Source organism: Alligator mississippiensis, chromosome 2 (assembly GCF_030867095.1).
Source record: "Alligator mississippiensis isolate rAllMis1 chromosome 2, rAllMis1, whole genome shotgun sequence".
Classification (NCBI taxonomy): Eukaryota; Metazoa; Chordata; order Crocodylia; family Alligatoridae; genus Alligator; species Alligator mississippiensis.
Window position 1 is genome coordinate 66,006,868 of NC_081825.1, and position 21,925 is coordinate 66,028,792.

Here is a 21,925-nt window from a genome sequence, read left to right on the forward strand (position 1 = left end):
CGAACCAGTACAGGTTGCATATGTAAGTGTCAAGTGTTCCCCAGATGATGGGCCACTTGAACCAAGCAGCCACGTTATGCAGTCTCTAAAGTTTTCACAGTGAACTTCAAGAATGAATTATTGTAAAAGCTGACATCAGATATTTGGATAGCTACAGAAAGACCAAATGTTAAAAAACAATGTCCTTGCCATGCATAAGCAGCAGTCTAGAATAACCAAAGTCTAATGCAACTGACCTCACCCATCCAAGTTGCCAACTCAATTAACAGGGAACAGTTCTATCATTTCTTTTGTTTGCCTCCCCCAGGCTAGCAGAATTCTTTTCTGCATTAACTCAGTTAGCTTTCATCCAGCATCCAGTATCAGACAGGGAGCTTTACACATGCTCCGTGGCGGGGGCAGAGTGTTTTAGTTACAGAAACTCTTGGGAGCTGCTCTAATTAAAACACTCAGGGCGTCTCATGTATTCAACATCCCGCACTTCAAAGTGGTGCTCTGTTTAAGTGCCCCCACCATTTTGAAATATGGGGACACTGAATACACATGACCCCGAGGCTGCTGGAGCATTCCAGTTAGAACAATCAAGATTAAATAGTCTGCTTTGATGGGTTCCAATTAGAATGCATAGGAGCAGGCATTGGGCACATGTATAGTATTAATTACTGCATCAGCCAACTTGCTAGCAGCAATGCAGTAGTTATTTGGAAATCTTATTCCAAGCCTGATTAACAAGACTGGCTGGCAATATCCTGGCTCAAGAAATTAGAAGTTTTACCAGGAAAAAATTGGGCGATTGCAAAAATGAATAAAATGCTTCTATTCTCCTTTGTATTACTTCCTAGGAAGAAAAATCATGTTAGTGTTCAAGAAGTATACCACCATTTCTATGCCGTTTAAAGACCTAGGAGAGCAAGGTGGGGAGGGGGAAGGAAATTAGATGGAATTAATTTTTTTTGGAACAGCATGGGGTCAGGACCCCTCCCCCCCTTGCTTTTGGGAAATATTTTGCAAGTCTGTTACAAAGTTTTGCAGCTATACAACAGGAAAATTCCATTAAATGGGCATTGGATTTAGGACAGTGTTGATGGGGACTAAAAGTATTGCTGGCTAGACCATCATTCTTTAACTTTTTTTTTTTTTTTTTTTTTAAACTTCAATCATAACATGTGTGGAAAAGCCAAATACTATTCCAAGTCTGCCTTAGAAACTAGGCAAATTAGGGAATAGCAACGGACTTGCCTTTGAAAGGTCAGTTTACAGAACACTGAGCTGAAAACTGCACTTGAACTCATAAGGATGCCATGTAGGATGCCAGTCTTCAGTAAGAAAACAAAGAAGACTCATTTCTTTTCCTGTTAATGAGTTTTGGATAATTTGGTATGTAAGTACCATCAACTGAAGGTTTCCTACATTACAGCTACAGTTTGCCAACTCTGGAAGATACTCTGGTATAGACCAGAGTAACTTGGAGTCTGGATTGGTCTCAACTAATAGTAATATCCTAGAAGATTGAGGCTCCAAGGCAGGAAGACAGATGCCTTAAGGCAACATAAATATATGGGCTAGAACATCACCTGAATTACCATCCTGGCCACCTTTGCGTTTAGGATGTAAAAAAGGTAATGTACAATTTAAGGACTTCCAAACAAGTAAAAAATGTGACCTCCACCAGTGCCAATAGAACAGCTTTTAATTTCATATTGGATCAGTCACAAAAGGAATCTAGATTAAAGGAGAACTATTTCTGTTAGCCACTTAAAGAACCCTTGATCTATCTCGTCCCTCTGCTTCCAGAGCATATCAGCCGATTGGTCTGTTTAGATCTTTTTCCTTGTTGGTGATGCAATGCAGTTCTGTTTTCCATGAGGGAGTGGACCATTCCAGAGATAATGTCCTATTTATTCAATGTATACACCAATTTATTTTATATCTAAGAAATTAGCTTAGTGTTGATCCTCTGCTTCCTCACAAGTAGAAACTGAGGAGACTCATATCAAGAGCTCAACCACCTAACTAACACCCGAAGTGAAAAAAGTCACTCCTGCTTCCCCAGTGCAAAAAAATTCTTGGTAGCCAAATAGAAGATACCTTTAAGTTTGCTACAAACACTACATAACCAGGACATTAACCATTTGGACAACAGAAAACTGGATTTGCCAGGTAGAATGTGTTGCATGTGTTTCAAATCCAAGAAAGCTCAAACAATTGGACCTTTAAAATTGACAAATTTCTGGTCAAGTCAATATGCTGAAAGAGACCAGAGAGAGGTACCTGGTTCTAGCCATTTCTGTACTTGTTACTGTGAAGGAGACTCTGATACAGTGCAAGGGCAAGAAACAACACTTTTCAGTATGCACTATTAAAATTCTCCAACTGCTCTTCCACACACATGCTGAAAGGGTTCCTGTATATATAACTGCCGAGTGACATTTTTATATACCACAAATTGGGAGTTACTCAACTTTGCTATAATTGTTAGGACACGTTTTTGTTCCTTGCATGCAAGTTTTTCCTGGCTCTACCGAAGTATCCTTGGCAGCATTTTTATTGGTTCACCTAAATGTTTGCAATTCCCTGCTCTAAGTGTGCAAGGGCTTTGCTATCCGTCAGCAAAGTACGCACATATCAGAAGCATCTCTTCCATAAGTTCTTAAAAATTTTATGTTCCCCACACATTAAGTTTGATCTCAAACACCGATACAATTACCTTACTCATTCTTGTTTCAGTCTAATAAGCAAGGCACTACCCACCCCACTCAAGCCCATATTCCTATGCAACTTTACATATCTGCTGATAAACAAAAGGTAGAAGTGGAGAGCAAACTATTAGCTTACATATGGTGTCTGGTTTGCACCCCTCCACATAGCACTCTTGTGCCTAAGCATACAATATCTCCATTCATGTCTGTGTTCTAGCTATACACAAGTTACAGAGGTGCTGAAACCCAAACACTTGGGAAGATAGAGAAAGCCTCTGATATTTGGGAAGCTTTGAAATGAGTTGGCATAAAGCTTTAATACTACAAACATCATTTCACACAGCATGTAGCTTACAGTGTCATAGTTATGGCAGTATATGAACAGCAGCCTATTTTAGCAAACTGAAGCCAGTATTGGGGAATAGGAGAAACACAGAAGAATCGTTTTAGAAACAAACCTAGTTTTACTGAATCATCTCTAACCATAGATTACAAACATTAAAAGCTTACCACAGACCACACAGTAAGATGCTAACTTGAATACAGAGTAACATTTTCACATTCTACCGAGTTAGAACATCTAGTTCAGTATAAACCAGAAAAATCTCTACTAAAACCAGATCTTTTCAGTAGTCATTGCTTTTTTCAACTCCTTAGAAAAAGCAGACTATACATTGCTATTCCTTCACGGGATCATCATGTTCAGTTATCATACATGAAACTGGTTAGATAAGGGCTGCGTACAGACATTTGGGGAAATTAGATCGGGTTAAAAAAAGGCCACCCCGTCTAACTTAGTTTGCCCAAGTGTGGACCTTACATTAGTTAGGTCAATCTAAGTATGAACTGTACAAAAGTTCAGGACAGCTAGATTAGTCTAAAAATGGCCAACCATGGGGTGTGTGTGTGGGGGGGGGAGGAAGACAGTGTTCATCTGCACTTGGGTGGGCTAAAAATAGCCCCTGGTCTCTGGGCATGGGGAAGTCCCTGGTCTTAAACCCTGCAAACCCCTGTATCAATCAAAGCCTCCCAGACCCTAGCAACACTCACATGGACCCTGCTTGCTCCCCCCTCCCAACTTAACTTATATCGGGTCACCATTTTTAAACTCAATCCAACCTCCCCACATGTCTGTAAGTGACCAAGATATAGCACCTGCTTGGATGTTGTAACGATGGGCAGGCCTGCTAAACAGGACTTGCTGTGCACTGTTCTCTTTTCGCATATAAAAGGAACAGAGGGCTCACCTTGGTATTTGCTTAGTTTACATGTATTTATACACAAGTACTGGTATATTTGTTCAGTACACTGCACATACATCAACTTTTTCCAAAAGTTTGAAAGTAAAAAAAAACACTTTTAATAAGTTTCTCTCTAGAATACCACATCAAAATACATTTGATCCACTGTGTAGAGTAAATTGACTGATCAAGTGTTCATATTGATCAGATGTTGCTCAAGAATGGTTGCTATAGCCTCAATTCTTAAAACAATAACTAAGTTTTCTTCAAAAAACCCAAGAGGTTTAGAAAGTTCTCATAATAATGTACTAGTGCCAAGACTACTCTGCCACTACAAAATGTTCGGCTTTAAAGTGTTTGACAAGTACAAACTGCATAAGTTATTTATGAACCAACACAACCTTAAGATGCATGAATAATTCATTTTTATAAATACTAGTCTTAGAAGCCATTCTGATGCTGCGAAACAAACAATGCGGCTGCATGCTCTGAGGCTGCAATTGAAAAAGACAGCTTGTATGCGACCTGAAAATGATACACTAAAGCATTAGCACCTTCACCTGCATGATGTGTGCAGGTACCTTGCTTTAGGGTAAAACAAGAAGATTATTTAAATTTAAAAATAATTTAATTAATTTATTTTTTAAAATTTATAATTTTTTTAAATTTATTAAATTAATAAAAACCTAAATAAATAAATAAAAATAAAAGTTTACTTGTGAAGTAACACCTTTGATTCTCCCCCACCCCAAAAGTAAACTAGTTCACAAGCACCAGTCCACATGGCAAGTTAATAGACTCTACATTTCTTTAGCAGTCCAGGCAATAAACACAGGAATAGATATATTAGCATCCAGGTTCTCATGGGCCAATACAAACCTGTTATTAGTTACAATCAAGGGAAGTTTCCACTGGAATATATTAAGGACTGAATAGAAATATTTCAAGTTGCATCTTTTTTTAAAAAGAAAACCGAGTTGAATTTGACTCAAATGTCTCTCAGCTCTGCTGTTATGCAGGGAACAATTATTAAATACTGATATATGTAGAAGGACGCTTAAAGTAAAAAAGGTGTGCATGATTAAGAGCACCACTAGCAGCAGCTACGCAACACTGAAAAGGGCACTAACTCCCCACAAGACCCTAAACTAACATGCTTACTTTGTGCCATGCCCAGAAAGTCAGTAAACTCAGATTATATGGGACTAGGGTGAGAAGAAAATAGTGTTCTTCAGGAGGGACTCCAGCACCCTTCCAAACTGACACACAGCTGCCAACTGTCACATCTTGCATATCATATGAGGATTTGGCAGTCCTATTATGTATTCCCACATCACTGCTAGATGTCAGAGTCCATTTAGCTGCAAGCATTTGTCTGCAGCTGCATCTCTTGGCTCCTAGAAGCTATTGGTATACCTCTTTTCCTGCTGGATCAGAACTGTGAACAAGCAACTAAGTAGCAGCAGGAGCTAGAGGAGAAAGCTGTAACATCAGCAAGAGATGAAGACCTACTATTAGCACAGGTCCTCAGCATTCTTGCAGCCACTTGGCTCAAGGATTCCTCCTCCCACATCCAAGAACTCATCCCAATGACAGCCTGCGCTCCCCTGAGGTTCCAACACCAGTAGAATCTTTTCCTAGCCATCTATTTTAGTATTTTCCAGCATCCCGCTCTTGAGCACCTACCCAGGCAACACTGTTCTATTATATTTTGTTGCTTTTTACTTGAATAACTGTTTGGGACAGGATGCTGGTCAGTGACATACTAAATTTGTGGTTATTTGTCAATTAGCTTGTTGAATAAGCTTGCACAGTGCTATAATGCTGAACAAAACCTTATTATTGAAGCACACTGACCTAACTGCTGCCCTTCATTTAAGAGAAACAAAAGAAACAGTAAAAATGAAGAGCCACCACCCCAACAAATGTATTTATTTAGTAAAGACCTTGCTTTAAAAAGTTATTTACAACTGTGAGCAAAGAAACTACCTCCTGTCCCTATTGTGTTGACAGAAATAAAAACTGATGCAACCCTATTTTATTACATGTAAAATGATGGTCTTGCAGGCCATTTCTTTTAAGAGAAACAAACCATAATATTTTCAAACTAACTAGTGGGTTGGAAGGGCTCTAGTTTGTTACCAAGGCTCACAAGTTATGTTGCCACAAATCCAACTAAGTCTTCACCAATAACTTAGACAGCTGAACAAGGGGAACCAGCTTAAAGATCCACATTTTTAAATTATACCTTAAAACAGTCAATGCACATCAGAAGGCTGATCTTATAAATTGCCAATGATATATCAACTAGGCTGTAATCTTTCATAAAATCATAGAAAGTTACAGTTGGAGGGGACCCCAGGAGGTCATCTAATCCAACTTTCTGCTCAAAGCAGAACCAACCCCAGCTACATCATCCCAGTCAAGACTGTCTAGCTAGGTCTTAAAAACTTCCAAGGACAGAGATTTCACAACCTCTCTGGATAACCTGTTCCACTACATTCCTACCATCCTAGTGAAAGAGTTCTTCCTAATACCTAATCTAAAAACTTCCCTTGCTGCAACTTGAGACCATTGATCCTCATCCTGTCATCTGCCACTACTGAGAACAGTCTAGCTCCATCCTCTTTGGAGCCACCCTTCAGGTAGTTGAAGGGTGTTACTAAATCCCCCATCACTTCTCTCTTCTCCAGACTGAATAAGCTCAGTTCCCTCAGCCTCTCCTCAAAAGTCATGTGCCCCAGCCCTTTAACCATTTTCACTGCCCTCTGCTTGACACTCTAATCTGTCCATGTCCATTCTGTACTGGGGGGGGGCTAAAACTGGACACTGTACCCCAGATGTAGCCTTACCAGTGTCAAATAGAAGAGAATAATCACTTCCCTCAATCTGCTGGCAACACTCTTACTAATGCAGCCCAATATGCCATTAGCCTTCTTTGCAACAAGGGTTCATATTCAGCTCATTACCCCCTGTGATCCCCAGGTCCTTTTCTGCCTAGCCACTTAATTTCTACTCCCTAGCCTGTACCAGTGCATGGGATTACTCCATCCTAAATGCAGGACTTCACACTTGTCCTTATTGAACCTCATGAAATTTCTTTTCATCCAATCCTCCAATATGTTAAGGTCTCTGAATCCTATCCCTACCCTCCAGCATATCTACTACTCCCCCCAGCTTGGCATCATCTGCAAACTTGCTAAGGGTGCTCCCCATCCCATCTTCCAGGTTGTTGATGAAGATATTGAACAAAGATGACCACAGGATCAATCCCCTGGGGCAGGCACTCCACTTGATACCAGCTGCCGACTAAACATCAAGCCATTGATTACTACCATCTAAGACCGATTATCTAGTGTTCTATGCACCTTATAGTCCATTCATCCAACCCATACTTCCTTAGCTTGTTTGAAAGAACCTTGTGGGAGGTTGGATTAAAAGCCTTGCTAAATCAAGGTATATCACATCCAGTATATGCTCTCTGCATCCACACAGCCAGTCATCTTGTTGTAGAAGGCAATCAGGTTTGTCAGACATGACTTGCCCTTGGTGAATCCTTTGTAGGGGTTTAAGCACTATTACAAAATCTACTATGGTTAATTACCCTTGACATTAAAAAGTTGAGAGAATCTGATCCTTTTCTAGTCTCTTGGAGAAAAGAAATATTACTGGATGCTGCCCAAATAAATCACACCCCAAAACTTTTACACCAAAGCCAGATAAAGAAGTCTGATTCCCAGTCGCATGACACTGGTCTTATTGTTAACCCTCCACCTGAGACCAGTGGACCCCACTTCTTACAGAAGTGCAGGCAACAGCATGAAATCACTTTGCTCTCACTTTCTTTTTTAAGAAGTGTCCTTTCTCCACACCCCACTATAAAAAGTCCAACAATGCAGAACATGGAGGGCTTAATTGCCTTGCTGCTGGGGTAACTGTTTCTATGGGCTTTTCCCTTGGCATTTCTCTGCCACCTTCTTAAGGTAGCATTGGCAGAGCCCCCAGAGCAACAAGTCTTGGAGTTTACACTATTCAAATGCATGGGGCAGTTGATATCTTTTAGGTACTGTTTCAGATTATCAGAGTTTTCAGACATCATTTTACCTCTAACCTAGTCTAACACTTTACCCTATTTAGATAAGAAAAATCACTTTTTAAAAGTAAAAAGGTGAGATTTTAAAATGGTCACTTCGAGACATAGGGATTTTTTTTTTAAATTACTGCCTGTACTTTAATCTAGTTCCGGTAGGCACTATGAACTCTAGCAGCAAGTGACAAATACACACCCTCAATTAGATGGTATTATTGATTCTTGTAACTTTTTCCAATTGTTTTTCTTGGCATTTCCAGACTTATCCAAAGTGCACTTCAGTCAGTGAGCCAGTATTCCCCAAACCTTGACCAAATGCTGGATCAGTAGCAAAACATGCTAGGGTTAAAGACTTCTGCAGTTTTATACATTCCAGCTCCTTTATACCAAAACTGTAAATATTATTTTCACTAGGAACAGACTTTTGTGCTAGGCACTGTACAAACTCTTAGGAGTGGATCCTACCCCATGACTGCAACAAATACCAAGAGTATTAAATACTTTCCTTGGGACTGAGTATTTTAATTCAGTGCGAGCAGTCTCTCAGAAATATTGAGATTGACCACATTTAAACTGGAGATTATACTCCATTTAAAAAACAAAACAAAACTCTGCAGTTTAACAGTTCTTCCCAAGACTTAGAAAAGGATATATTTTATTAGTTTGTGCCAAAAAGCTCAGCTTTCCAGGACAGTAGACATCAGCAGTATGTGGCTAGCTGCTTCTAGTTACTTTAGTATTATTGTCCCTAGTACAGCATAGTTTAGTAAACATGCTTAAAATTATTAACAACCAAAATTTTAACTGTTCATCTTGAAGTTTTTCAGTATTTTAAATTCATTGTAGCATTAAATGACAATGCTAGATAGAAGTTGGTGACTTGCTTTTCTTGTGAAAACAATGAATATGGTTGTTTTCATTTGTTCATGATGCATTTACTTTGTGCTATATTCAGGCAGGCAGTGTAATCTTATTCCCTGCTAAGATAAGCAGCAATAGTTATTATTACTTCGGTTTTCTAATCCAAACCGCCTGAAGTTCTACATTTAAGTTTGAAAAATTGCTCATAACTTTTATAATACAACATGACTCCCAGACTAAAAGAAATAGGGAAAAAAAACCCACAAGTTACTTACCACAGGCATCAGAAGAGACTTAAGTTACTTACCACAGACTTAAGAGGAAAACTGTGCTCAGGTTAGGTTATTTGCCAAAAGCTCTAGGCTGATGTGTGCTACTGAGTAGAAGCCATCACTAGGAGTAGGAAAAATCCAAATGCCAGACTGCACAGAGAGCCCTCTCATGAGACTTCTGTTTTCAAAGATCAACTCAGCCGTGCAGCAGTAACAGGGCTTAGCTTAGTGACTTCTTTTTTTTTTTTTTTTTTTAACTAAAGAATTTTCCTTGGACTGTCTGCCAAGAGTGCATCATCAGCTAGCTACTTGCCAACAGTGCATTGCAGGGAAGGGTTTTTGCCAAGTACTTCACAACTTAAGAAAGAATATTTGCACGCAGATGTCTTCCGCAATACTTAAAGCTCCTAAGCTTATTTACAGCAGAAGCAGAGAGTCAGCAAAGTCAGCAATTGGTTAGTTTAGCAGTATCCAATACAAGAGGAGGGACTTGCTACACTAAATTAGCATTTGTCTGTTGCCTAGTGACTGTATGTGAACTTGATCAGTCCTGATATAAGGAAACCAGGAAATCCAGTGACAAATAAAAATACTTCTATAGCCTTAAATTTATAGAAGTATCATGATTATTTGTCAGACTTCAGCAGAAAGAGAGAGGCATAAAGAGACTTAAAAAAAAGAAAATAGGTGCTTAACTTAAGGAAAACTTTCAAAGATTGAAGGTAAATAGGAAAGAAGGAGAAGTCAAGCTAAGATTTTCATACAGCTATTGGACTAATGCATCCGAAGATGTAACATACAGTCAAAAGCTTGAATTTGAGTTAGTGAACTACTGGTATTCTGCCAGTTAAGTTAGCAACAAGAAAAAAAGGCAGAATAACATCTAAGGAAAGGCTTACAAAATGTTTTTAATTGCACTTATACTTTAAAAACCTGGCTTTCAACTTAAAATAAAGTCCTCATGGGAACCAAAGTGTTCAGGGAATGCGTTTGTAGTAACTTCAGCTGTGGACTATCATCAGCTCAGATTTGGATAGTGTGTTTAATGTCCCCTTTCAGTTTGTGGCAGCAGTTGACATAGTGCACAAGATTTCATCGGTTCTAAACATATTCCAAAGCTCTGAGAGGAAAATTGTATCCTGCACCCAACTTACCTTTCAATTTCACAAGAAAAGCCTGTGATGCAAGAGGAATTTAATTCTAGTTCATCTCCAGGTTACCCATGGGGGTGAGGGAGGAGAGGGAGTGGGAAAGGGGAAGTATGAGTTAGAGTGCCACTTAACCCAACAGGCATTCAAGGTGGGGAGGGTTTAAGCCAACCCTGGCCAGCAAGCAGGGGTGTTCCAGCAGCCTCCAAGGAGGCTGCCAAACCACCTTTCCCCAGCCCTGCCCTCAGCAAAGCCAAGATAGTTTTCCCTGTCAAAAAGCTTGGGCAGGGAGCCCCCCCCCCCCCCCCCCCACACACACACACACTTCACGGCCCCCCCCCCCCCCCCACGCAGCTACCTCAGCTGGGGCATTGCGGGGAAGCCAGGCTAGGTTTGTGAGGTGGGTGGGCAGCTCCCTTCCCCCACCCCTTGACATTCTAAATTCCCTCCTTAACATTTACTAATAAAGTTAAATCTTTTGTATACAACATGCACAGTCTATTTGAACCCATGTTAAGACCACCTCTTGGCAAAAAGTCATTATTCCACTGCTACCCTGCACCTCCACCCACAGGCAAATCCTGTGCATTTCATCCACTTATTTTTGGATCAAGAGACTGGAATTGGGTGCTCCGGGTCAGGTTCTGCATCATGTTTGTTTAGTGCTAAAGACATTAGGCTACTGAACCTTTGCAAAAGATTACTACTTTGATTACAGGTACAGAAGCAGCAGGCTAGCATTTCTCTTAACATAGAACCTGGGGAAAAATGGTAGACAGACTACATTTTCCTTCAACTAAGATTCAAAGAAATTGAACATTCCTAAAAAAGTAGCATTTTAATCCTGCCACCTTCTTGTTAAAATTGAGCTTAAGTGAAAACCCTACAAGAGTTGAGACAGTCATGTTGTCAAATAGTAAAGTAGAAGGTCATCTAATCCATCTGCAAAGCCCCCATCAACAGGATTTAAATGACCTCTTTAGTGCTAATTCTGAGTTTCTTCCTCTCCAAGAGCACAGACTGCGAAGAATCATTTTACCTAGTTGAAATGGACCCTGGACAGATACAAACTAAAGCAAAAGACTATTATAAAGTAACTCTAAGTTAAAGAAATAAACACGTAACTCTATAGAAGTAAAAGGTACAACAAAGCTTTAAATATTACCATAAGGACCCTTTCTCAGACAGACATGCAAAGCTCCGTTTTAGGAATTTGTTCGTTTCCTCCAGATCAGTGAGTGTGAGACAAGCTTCAGCCTATAAGAACATAAACATTTATACTCCCCCATAATTGTTGACAAGAGCTTGACATTTCAAATTTGTGTTATGGGACAGGCAACTGACACAAACTTTTGACTCTAGAGAGATCCACAGTACAAGTTAAATGAATGTGTAACAAGGTCCTGCATCTTAGGTGGCTCCTGGAGTTCTTAACCTCTGAAGTATCCACACATTAACACCTGAAATTAGTTTTAAGCATACTTTAGGCTGCTTAAAGTTGCACCACTACAGGGCAGGTTTATTTCTGTTTCGTGTTCTCCAGCTCACATTCCATTAATGTGTGGCCACTCCACAAATATAAGCCACCCGCGTCTCAGCCCTATAACACCCCTGGATCAGGCTCCTCTCCCAATCTGTGGGAACAAACTTTCCACCCCCTGAACTCTGCTGTCCAGAGGGTGGTTCTGGCACAAAACCAACTTTCACTCCCACCCCCAGAGGTGTGGCCTTCCCACCCCTAGGGATGCAACCCCATGCAAACAGCCTGCATGCCAGAATATAAGCCAGCTAGCCTTGTCACAGGGCAAGGATGGATCTGGGAGTGGAGTCAAGGAGGAGTGGAGGGGTAAAAAGGTAGGGGGTCAGATTAGGTCCGCATGAACTGAGAGCTCCTTCCCAGGGCAGGGACAGCAGCTCTCTCAGAAAGTACTTTCCCTCAGTAATCCAACCTCCAGCTACCGCAGGAAGCACAGCTAGCAAGCCCCAGACCTCAATCCCAATTTATTCATTATTTAGTCATTTATTTATTTATTAATGTAACACCTCCTTTAATTTATTTTCTCTTTGTTTCTTTTTAAATTTATTTTTTGTTGTTGTTTTGCTACTACTAATTTTATCCTTCAGTGGCTGACTTGCTTCATTTTGCCACCCATCCCTTGTCCTCATTTCCTTTCCACCTCCCATTTTATTATCCACTGCATCCCCTTAATTCTCTACCTACCTGCTTCATGTTCATGCCACCACAACCCATCTCTCCAACACCCCCACCTAGAGGAGGGATAGAAGCTTATCCTGGCTCACCAGCCCTGTAGTGGCAATTCACAGCTTTAACTCCTAGTCCAGCCCCTGTTCACCAGCCTTTTAAGTGCTAGCTTCAAACTGAAGCTAGCACTAACACTGATCAACATTTGAGCAGCTCAAAGTACAACATGTAACAAGGTCCCCACTCAGCCTCCAATTCATTATCAGCCTAAATTCTGGGGTTAGCTTTAAAAATATTAGGTGCCAAGGCAGAAATATTTGAATTTGTCTACACTAGAATTCCTAATTAATACCTAGTTTGATTTGCTCTAATTCAGGCCATTCTAATAATCTATAGCCCTCTTTACTCAGAGCTAATATTAACACACATACATTTAACACCTTTCAATGGTTTGCCATAACTTCCATGAAAGCCTCTAAAGAAGCTGGGACTAAGCCCTTATCCATATCACAAAACTTCTCACTACAATTCAAGTTGGACAGCTACAAAGTGCATATCACCTCGCTCAAATTTCTCAAGGGCAAAAAATTTAAAATTAGTAGTTAAGATTATCTATATGCAATCCATTACTGCAATTTATTCTTCCCAGCTACAAGACTCCTAGTAAGAGACTGTATTCAACAGGTTTTCCAAAGTTAGACAACCACCTATGCCAACTAAGGTTTAAAATAGGTTCAACACCTAGTTATAACACTTTGTTCAAAGTTACTAATTACAAATAAAACAACACTATTCTTTATTGCTATTCTATAAAATAGGGTATTTTTTTTCAAGGAGTCAGGGAATGTGTACCAAGGGTATTTTTACACATGCTCCATAAGGGGGGGGGGGGGGAAGATGGGGTGTGTGCATGGGGAGAGGGAGCTTTAAAGTGGCTCTGAGAGCTGCTCTAAAGCACCTGGAGCATTTTGTGCATCAGCATCCCTGAACTTCAAAATGGCAGTGGGGGTGCTTTATCTAAAGGTCATCAAATGAGTTTTAGATTAAGCACCCTGCTGCCATTTGGAAGCAAGAGGATGTTGGTACACAAAACGCAGAGACTAGCTGGAGCACAGTAATTATGACACTCCAGCAGACTTGATTAATTGCATCTGCTCAGACACACTGTAATCATAGTGCATCAGAGCAGCCTTCCGGCTCATGCAGAAGCACCCAGTGGGTACAATCATGCGTTCAAATCACCCAGCTTGGGTTAGACAGCTTACTTGGAGCCACTTAAACTTGAGCCAGGTTCTACTGAGTGCAGGTGTTTGCCTGGGCAGCCAAAGGTAAGTAAACCAGGCTGGGGAGGGGCATTAAAACAATGCAGCTTCAAGGCTGTGATAAGTGGTTGGGCTTTTCCAGCTCCAGTGGGGTGCTATGAATACACACAGACATTCACTAAGCCAGGTTTAGCTTTTTTAAGAACACGTTACTTCAGGCTGATCTAAAAATTAGTTCCCCTCCAAGGAGAACTTTGATTAGGTGGCACCAGCGTTAGGTCAGTTTAAGTCCCATGAAAGCCTGCACAACCAGGCATTTAGATTGATCTAACTGTGGTTAGATAGACCTAGATGTAAGGTTTGTATGCACCTTAAAGGGCCCACTGGTTCATCCTAATGTGAAGTAACAGAGACACTTTCAGGAAACACATAGTAGAGTTTCCCCTGAAGTGGGATTTGGGGGGGGGATAGGGCTGTTAATTTTCACAGGCATTGACACAGTTGTCTCACCTTACAAGTTCTTGTGTGAGATTTCTCCAGATCGGTAGCCATTTGGGAGACAGTGATCACCTTATAATAGAATTCAACATAAGACAGCGAGTGGGTAAGGTAACTAGTAGGGTGAAAGTGCTAGACTTTAGGAAAGCTGATCTCAATGCACTCAGGCGATTAGTCAAGGACGCACTGCAGAGTAGGAGTTTTGAAGGGATGGGAGCCCAAGAAGGGTGGCTGTGCCTTAAGGAAACGATCCTTCGGGCACAAAGCAAGACGATCCCCGAGCGAGGCAAAAAAGGGAAAGGGGCCAGGAGGCTTCCATGGCTGACCAGAGAAATCCAGGGCAGCCTAAGGGCCAAAAGGGGAGCACATAAAAAGTGGAAACAGGGTGAGATCACCAAAGATGAATATACCTCCTCTGCCCGTGCTTGTAGGGAGGCAGTTAGGCGGGCCAAAGCTACCATGGAGCTGAGGATGGCAACCCAAGTAAAAGACAACAAGAAATTGTTTTTCAGATATATTGGGAGTAAAAGGAAGGCCCAGGGAGGAATAGGACCACTGCTAAATGGGCAGTAACAATTGGTGACAGACAAGGGGGACAAGGCTGAACTCCTCAACGAGTTCTTTGCCTCAGTGTTCCTAAGTGAGGGGCACGACAAGTCTCTCACTGGGATTATAGAGAGGCAGCAGCAAGGCGCCAGACTTCCATACGTAGATCCTGAGGTGGTGCAGAGTCATTTGGAAGAACTGGATGCCTTTAAATCAGCAGGCCCAGATGGGCTCCATCCGAGGGTGCTGAAGGCACTGGCCGACATCATTGCAGAGCCACTGGCAGGAATATTTGAACGCTCATGGCGCACGGGCCAAGTCCCAGAGGACTGGAAAAGGGCTAACGTGGTCCCCATTTTCAAAAGGGGGAGGAAGGAGGACCCGGGCAACTATAGGCCAGTCAGTCTCACCTCCATCCTTGGCAAAGTCTTTGAAAAAATTATCAAGGCTCACATTTGTGAGAGCCCGGCAGGGCAAATTATGCTGAGGGGAAACCAGCACGGGTTTGTGGCGGGCAGATCATGCCTGACCAACCTAGTCTCTTTCTATGATCAGGTTACGAAACGCCTGGACACAGGAGGAGGGGTGGATGTCGTACACTTAGACTTCAGGAAGGCCTTTGATACGGTATCCCACCCCATACTGGTGAACAAGTTAAGAGGCTGTGATGTGGATGACTGCACAGTCCGGTGGGTGGCAAATTGGCTAGAGGGTCGCACCCAAAGAGTCGTGGTAGATGGGTCGGTCTCGACCTGGAAGGGTGTGGGCAGTGGGGTCCCGCAGGGCTCGGTCCTTGGACCGATACTCTTTAATGTCTTCATCAGCGACTTGGACGAGGGAGTCAAATGTACTCTGTCCAAGTCTGCAGATGACACAAAGCTATGGGGAGAGGTGGACACGCCGGAGGGCAGGGAACAGCTGCAGGCAGACCTGGACAGGTTAGACAAGTGGGCAGAAAACAACAGGATGCAGTTCAACAAGGAGAAATGCAAAGTGCTGCACCTAGGGAGGAAAAATGTCCAGCACACCTACAGCCTAGGGAATGACCTGCTGGGTGGCACAGAGGTGGAAAGGGATCTTGGAGTCCTAGTGGACTCCAAGATGAACATGAGCCGGCAGTGTGACGAAGCCATCAGAAAAGCCAATGGCACTTTATCGTGCATCAGCAGATGCATGACGAATAGGTCCAAGGAGGTGATACTTCCCCTCTATCGGGCGCTGGTCAGACCGCAGTTGGAGTACTGCGTGCAATTCTGGGCACCACACTTCAAAAAGGATGCGGATAACCTGGAGAGGGTCCAGAGAAGGGCAACTCGTATGGTCAAGGGCCTGCAGACCAAGCCCTACGAGGAGAGACTAGAGAAACTGGACCTTTTCAGCCTCTGCAAGAGAAGGTTGAGAGGCGACCTTGTGGCTGCCTATAAGTTCATCACGGGGGCACAGAAGGGAATTGGTGAGTATTTATTCACCAAGGCACCCCCGGGGGTTACAAGAAATAATGGCCACAAGCTAGCAGAGAGCAGATTTAGATTAGACATTAGGAAGAACTTCTTCACAGTTCGAGTGGCCAAGGTCTGGAACGGGCTCCCAAGGGAGGTGGTGCTGTCCCCTACCCTGGGGGTCTTCAAGAGGAGGTTAGATAGGCATCTAGCTGGGGTCATCTAGACCCAACACTCTTTCCTGCTTATGCAGGGGGTCGGACTCGATGATCTATTGAGGTCCCTTCCGACCCTAACATCTATTTCTCCAGTTTAGCCAAAAGACAGCTTGTTAAGATCTGGCTGTATTCTCTCTCTCTCCGAGGCATATGTATCAAATAAGAGCACACTGATAATGATTTTTGGGGCTGATACCAACAGCCCATGTTTAAGGAGGCATATTAGCCGATACTGGCCTGCTTTCTGATACGTAGCCCAGCAGCATGAAGAGCAGTGTCTGGCTGGTAAGTCTGTTGTGGTGGAGGTGGGGGAAGGGAAGGGGAATGGGGGGGCGCAGATCGAGGCCCCTGCAGTGCAGGAGGGAGTGGAGCAGCGGCTAGGGCAGGGCAGGGCAGAGCACAGGATGGAGCCATGGCCTGACCCAGAGGTTGGGGGGGGGGGGAAGTGGCTCTCGCCACTGCATGCAGCCTGGGAGGCATGGACAGAGTGTGCCCCCAAATCTGCGTGGGGCAGGACAGGCTGGAGCCAGGGCTACAGAGGGCTCATCCCAGCAAGGGCTGGGCCAGGCTGTGCTTGGGGCAAGCAGTGGCAGTACTGGGGGGAGGGACAAAAACACCCCAAAACTCACCATAGCCCCCTGAACTAGTGCCAATGCTGCTGCCTACCTAAGTGCAACCCAGCCCAGCCCCTACTGGAAAGAGCCCCACACAACCCTGGCCCCAGCCCACCCTGCCTAGATCCAGGGGCATGTGCCCCCATGCCTTCCTGGGGTGCATGCAGTAGCGGGAGCTGCAACTCCTCCCCATGCTCCCCAGACAATCCATGGCTCCGTCCTACATCCTGCCCAGGCAGCTCCTGCCCCAGCCCCCCTCCCTCTCTCTCCGTGGGGGCCTTGATCTGGCCCCCCATGGACATTCCCTTCCCTTCTCCACCCCTCCCATCCACCACAGACTTACTAGCTGCATGCAGCTCTCCAACCTGTGCTCCTCGCTGCCTACATACTGCACTGTGACTGCACACATGCATGGGGCATTTATCAGCCACGCTATTGACCACAGCAGACCAATTTCTGATACAGTCAATTTTCTTTATATTGGTGCCGATCCAATATTGGACTGATGTATTGGTGCACCTCTAATATCAAACATATTCTAATTTAAAATTAATTGTTGTAGAAGTAAGCTACAGCTGAACCCACTTGATTTCTTCAGGAAAATGTTTTTGTTGCTGCAGTACTTCCAACCCTGTTTAAAAGTTTTAGGCTTTCGTAGTATTACCCAACCCTACAGTCAATTCATTGCCTTTCCCCTACTTATAATTAACTTGTTGCTGATCAGTATTTTACAAAAGAAAAGAGCAGCTACTTGTTTGACTTTACGTTTGACTTTATTTAGGTTTGTGTTGAATGAAGAGAGAGAACTGGTATGTACCCCTTTAAAAGCAGTAGTAACAGTCATACTATCCACAAGCTTGTTTCTTGGCACAGTTTACCATTTCATACCAGTGTCTTAGACACCACCCTCTAAGCCATATAAATAAGCATTACAATAAGATGTGTTAATTCAGCACCGGCCAGTCTCAATATTTTCCCATTCTTTAGCTTGAGTAAACATGAGCTCAAGGAATTCAATTGTAATAGTGATCCAAAAGCATATTTTGTATTGAACTGTATGGGTTTTTTTGGCAAATCAGTGTTAACTAATGCATAGTACTGAGCTGAATTCTTAAACAGATCATTCACAAGTTGAGGTTACAGCATTTGTATTACTTCACGGCCTATTCTCATGTCCTAGGCTGCTGCAGATTCTTTTTAAAGGCTTTGTTTCATCTTCTCAATATTTGAAAAATAGTTTAGCTCTTCTAGTTTCTAACTGGTAACTTCTTACACACAAGCAAACCAATTTGAGAAAAGCAGCATACCTTTTCCAACTCACTGGTAGACAGCAGCAGTGTTTTGTTAACCATAAACTAGAGCTTGTTCTTTAAGTTGATAGGTGGAGTCCCTGATCTTTTTCAGGTTAGGTTGAAAAGGCTAAAAATGAACATGCAGTCCCCACTGTAAAAGCTTCCAAGGGCAAAAAAGCTTACTGCATAATGGGCAATGGGAAAAGGGAGGAAAATACTTTTTAGACACGTTGGGTGCATCCAGATGAGTGCACACATGCCTCTTGCCCCACCTCAAACCCCTTTGAGGTGGAGCAAGAGGCACGTGCGGGAGCAAAAAAAAATGTTCCCCATGCTGCAAGTTTACAGTGCAGGGAGAAAATTAGACCCCTGGATATCCAGCTCCAATAGCATATATTAAAGTTGCTGCAGTTAAAAAAAAGCTCGTAGGCTGGATCTTGGGATCGAGCTGGCTGGCTCTCAGACATCTAATAAGCTGACAGTGGCCATGGCTACACAAGATGCTTTACAGCACAGTAGATTAATCTAGTCTGCAGTAAAGCATCACCATCTACACATGTAGACGCTTCCTGCACAATAAATCAGTCTACTGAACAGTAAATTTACTAACCTGCATACGCCCATGCATATGCAGGTAGTAAATTGACTGCGTAGTAAAGCCAAACAGCATTACCTGAGCATGTAGACATACCGAGTAGGACAAGAGTTTGATCTCAGACCAGCAAGCAGAGACCAATTCAATAAAATATAATTTTTAAAAATCTCCAATGAATACTGTTTAAGGTCTAGTTATGGATTCTATGTTTTTGCTAGAACTTTAGCAGAGGTAGAGTTTCCCTTTGTCATACTATGGATTTTGTCTACACAAGGATTCTCAAAAAAAGTAGACTAAAGGTATTAAGTTGGCAAGTACAACACAAAACATCTTGTTAACCTCTGTCCATGTAGAGTTTCATTTATGAGTAAAAGCAGGCTTCCATTTTAATGGTAGTTTAATCATCATCTAAACTCCTCTTGTCAAGATGTGGCTTAATCAACTCTTTCTTATATGTACACAAATGCGCACGCGCTTTGTAAATTAAAATTACTGAACTATGGAGCTGTGGGGGGGGAGGGAAGAAGAGGGGGGGTATTTATTTGTTTCATCTTTGACCAAATATCAGGGATAAGTTTAAGTTTATTTTTCAGTGCCTAAATAGCAAGATGCCATAAGCACTGAAAATATTAAAAAGAAAACGTTTAGTTTCAAAGATTACATTAGTCAACAAGAAAGCAATTACTGGGCTAAAGATTTTAAAAGCTCATCTTAGATTCCCTTTCAGACTTCAGAAAATGACTTTAAGATGTTAACTGAACATGAATTTGTCAGAGTTCAAATTTATGAGCAAGAGTTCAGGCTTTCAAAAGTCAGACTGTACTACTCTGTGATCACTCCAGTTACAGGGCTTACTTCATCGCTACTAACAAATGAACCCTCTAATTCTGCTAGCAGAATAAAGCTATGTAGCTAGAAAAGCAGATTTTCTTGTTTGCTATTAATATAAAAAGTAAAGACATTTCTTTCAAAATTTGAACAGAATTCAGAGTAGGAACACTTCTACCAGCAAGCCTCAGAGTAACCAGAAACTGGGAAGACAAATTTTTAACCTGCAACAAAATTAAGCAAAGCTACCTTTTATTTTTTCCCCACAGTACTTATGTCCTTTGCTTTTTTATAGTAACCAGTTAATTTCTCTAATATTTAGCTGAATAAGTAAAACCTATATGCCTGCAGCTACTGAAAGTGTAAAATAAGTCAAGCTATCCAGGTTTTTATTCACTATAAATTTTTTGGATTGACAAGTCATGTCAACTATCTGTTTTACTCTGATACATTGTTCGATGTAAAGATGAAGATTCTGTATTTAGTTTTCCCTAAAAGATTTGGCCTTATTTTCATTTGACAGCATTAAAACCGAGTTTCACATTTTATCTCCTCCAAAGTGAAACTCATTAAAAAAAAAAAATAAAAAAAAAATACTGCAGTTGATTTTTATTTCCTTCCCTCTAAAATCAAGAATGAAGTTATATGCTATTTCATTGCAGGAAGCTCGAATTCACTTGTGGTGCTTATAAATAAGTGAACAGAATGTAATAGTAGCTTTACTCTGACAGAAGTGTTATAAACAAGCCCTAAATATAACTTAGGCTAGTACTATGGAATGACTTCAGCAGACTTCTTTCATCAGTGATGCACATACCATCAGGGTTTGTGGAACAAAAGCACTGATCCTGATTCTATTGCAGTCAATTGTGGAACTCCCAAAGGAAGAACTCTCACTACTATTGAAAACATGTCAAAGCTTGTGACCCTGGTAGGAGGCAGTGCTTTCGTGTTTCAGCTGAAGATATCCTGCTTTCAACCAGAATGGTGCTATATTTAGCAGGCACTTTTTAAATGCACTATCCTTTACATCAGCATTAATGTCTAAGGTCTTTCTCTTGATAAACTATTTGGATAAAAAGGCAGGTTTTCATTAACAAGCAAACATTTTCTTGCTGTGACTCAATTGAAAGTAAAACTGAAGCTCAGTGAACTAGGCTAAACTATTTTCAGTCAAATAGTTCTGGAACATCTGATTTAGCATCCACCTATCTATGGTCCACCACACAGTACCAAAAATAGTACAGAAAATGCACTTGTGTAAATCCACACTGTTAGTGATTATCAGTATTGAGCAAAGGCTATGCACCAAGGCTACTGAATAACTCTCATCTGCTTAATGTTTCTATAAACGAACACGAACGGAAGCAAGTAGAATGAAGTTTCACTAAGTGATAGTGACCATAGGAACCATAAGTAATACAGGGTTTCTTTTTCTATTTCATATGGAAATCAGTCAGTCCTAATTTATTCTATCTTCACGACCAGCACATGGACCACTTTGATCCTGTGGCCATCCCTCCCATGTCATTTTATCCTTCCCTCAAAAGTGGAATTATTCAAAACAATCAAGTATTTGATCCTTTTGTTCCACTGTAAGTTAATTTTAAAGTACTGTGGAGAATCTGTTACCCAGCCCACCTCCACTCCAAGAAGTTGGAAACTGCAATGCATAGGGAGAGCATTTATGAAGACCTCATTTCCAATAAAGAGAAGCCTGAATTACAAGCTCGAATTTTTAAATATGAATATCAGAAAACAGTCCAGATCAGTTAGGACTCATGTAGTCAGTCCCAAGGGATTAGCTTTAATAATAGCTCTGAATAGGTAAAAACCAAAACAACACCCCCCCCTCCAAAAAAGAAAACAAAACCAAACAACACACACTGAGAAAGCACCAAGTAAATAACACCTTTCAAAAATTAAAGGGTAGAGTTTAGTGACTTGGTTAGACCTTAGAGAAAACAGTTTGTAAGGGGAAGTCTGTACATATGCATAAACTAGAAAGCTAGTTAAATAGTCCATAATAAAAGAACCAGTTCAATTTTAGACTATTCATGTTATAACCCTAGACATAGTACATGGAACAGTATCAGTAACTCATCTAGCAAAATCTACA

General features: G+C 41.7%; 1 protein-coding gene across 4 annotated transcripts in view; it reads right to left on the reverse strand.

Moving 5' to 3' along the window:
- The window catches only part of MTUS1 (microtubule associated scaffold protein 1), a 173,349-nt gene that overhangs the window by 139,440 nt on the left and 11,984 nt on the right, over positions 1 to 21,925 (reverse strand). For 2 of the 4 annotated variants that reach the window (XM_019481292.2, XM_059721793.1), the window contains exon 1: positions 9,199 to 9,546. The exons of the other annotated variants lie outside the window; for them this stretch is intronic. The gene's annotated coding sequence lies outside the window, so the exon portion shown is untranslated. Of the gene's footprint in view, positions 1 to 9,198; positions 9,547 to 21,925 lie in introns of those variants that run through there. 4 annotated transcript variants of the gene reach the window in all.